General features: G+C 48.4%; 1 non-coding gene across 1 annotated transcript; it reads right to left on the reverse strand.

Moving 5' to 3' along the window:
* Window positions 1–1,008: 1,008 nt before the first annotated feature.
* Window positions 1,009–1,080, reverse strand: trnae-cuc (transfer RNA glutamic acid (anticodon CUC)). The gene has a single exon. It is a non-coding gene; the product is annotated as a tRNA-Glu (tRNA).
* Window positions 1,081–1,759: the final 679 nt, after the last annotated feature.

The raw sequence follows: 1,759 nt of genomic DNA on the forward strand, positions 1-1,759 counted from the left end.
CAAACACTGGAACCTCCACAGCACCTGAACAGGGACTTGAACCCTGGACCCTCACATTAAAAGTCTGATGCTCTACCCTCTGAGCTCCTCAGGCTCTTTCTACAGCATTGAGACAGGAACAGAAACACCTGTGAAGGTCAAACTGATGCTTTCTTGACTTGTTCAGTCCTCCATGTTAAAGTCCACCATGCTTTTGATTGGCTCTGATTCTCTGTGGCAAAATCCATCAAGAGGCTCCAAAAATGTCCTGAATGTCACAAGAATGCACAGGACAAGATGTTAGTTTCCTTCATGTCTGCAGTTCCTCCACTGGAAAGTAAAGTCAATGCTGCTCCTCTGCTGAAACCTGGGATCGGACCAGGGACCTTTAGATCTTCAGTCTAACGCTCTCCCAACTGAGCTGGTTCAGTTCTGAGTGAGGCCCCTGCTTCTGTCATTTATAATCTCTTCCACTCTCACTGGACCTTAGAGAGGATTGGAGCTTCTGAAGTCATGACACAAATCAAACCAGGGACTCTGAACTACACAGTGAAGGAGTTGGTCATCAAGGTCGATGGCAGCTTATTAAGTTCTATCTTTGATCAAATATAAGAAATGTAAAATAATTCAACATTGATTGCGTTTCTCTCCTTTCTTTGGTGCCCTCAGACTTTCTGAGAACTGTAGGAGGAACTGCTCTCTGTTCTCTGTTTGTTCTGCTCAATGGAGGAAGGAACGGAGCTCTAAGTTTTCCAGTTCCTACATCAGTGAATGGACTTTCTGTGCTGCAAGGAGCCAAAGCTACAAAGGAGGATTACAGTTTGTCCTTGCAGGAGTCAGTGACTTAATAGAGTCTAACAAAGGGTTGAACCTGAATGAGACAGTCACCCTTCAACATGGGGCCATGGCAGAGTGAACCAAGGACACTACAATGGGGGTGAGAGTGGAGTCATGATGGATTCACAGTTCATCACCTCCACCATCATGTGGACCACCTTATCACCTCTCCCTCAACCTCTAAATAACTCATTCCCTGACCGGGAATCGAACCCGGGCCGCGGCGGTGAGAGCGCCAAATCCTAGCCACTAGACCATCAGGGACCACACTGAGCTCTCCAACAACAGAGACTATAGACAATGACTCAAGAACACAGGACTCTGTGGTCTCAGCTTGAGATGCAGAGGGTCCACCAAGACCACCAGACACCTCAGCCCCCTAAAGACAGTCCAACCCCAGGATCAGCTTCTATCACTCAGTGGTCCAGAACCATGATGAAGCCTGATCAGGAATGTGAGCAAAGCTCTTGGAACAGGCCTGCTGCCACCACAACTAAGATCCTGCAGGTCACTAGAAACTCCAGTGTCCAGCTGACAAGTGGACTTTCCTCTGATCTGTGGTGGTGCTGAGTTTAGCAAACATCTCCAACAAGAACATGAAGGAGGCCATCAACTCCTCCAAGCTCAACATCTATACTGGCTTTACTGGGAGATCAGGAGGTCAAAGCAGACCTTCCCCCTCCACCTCAGATGGTTTCTACTCACAGAGATGAGGGACCAGTTCAAACCAGCTCCCTGGAGCTCCCTTAAGCCATTGTCCCCCTCAGCTAACATCTGGATCTGGACCTGCACCGGTGCTGACTTGTGTCTTGAGTCCCCAGAGTTTGTTGAACCAGAGAAGCTTCAACTGGTGACGGTCGTACAACCAAGCGTGAAGGTGAGCCTGCATTGTCTGATCTGGAGCTAACAGGAATTAGCAAGTTAGCGACTGTTCTAGAGTTGC

This window comes from Aulostomus chinensis, chromosome 1, assembly GCF_037954235.1.
Source record: "Aulostomus chinensis isolate RoL2024-O1b breed Wild chromosome 1, RoL_Achi_v1.0, whole genome shotgun sequence".
NCBI lineage: Eukaryota > Metazoa > Chordata > Actinopteri > Syngnathiformes > Aulostomidae > Aulostomus > Aulostomus chinensis.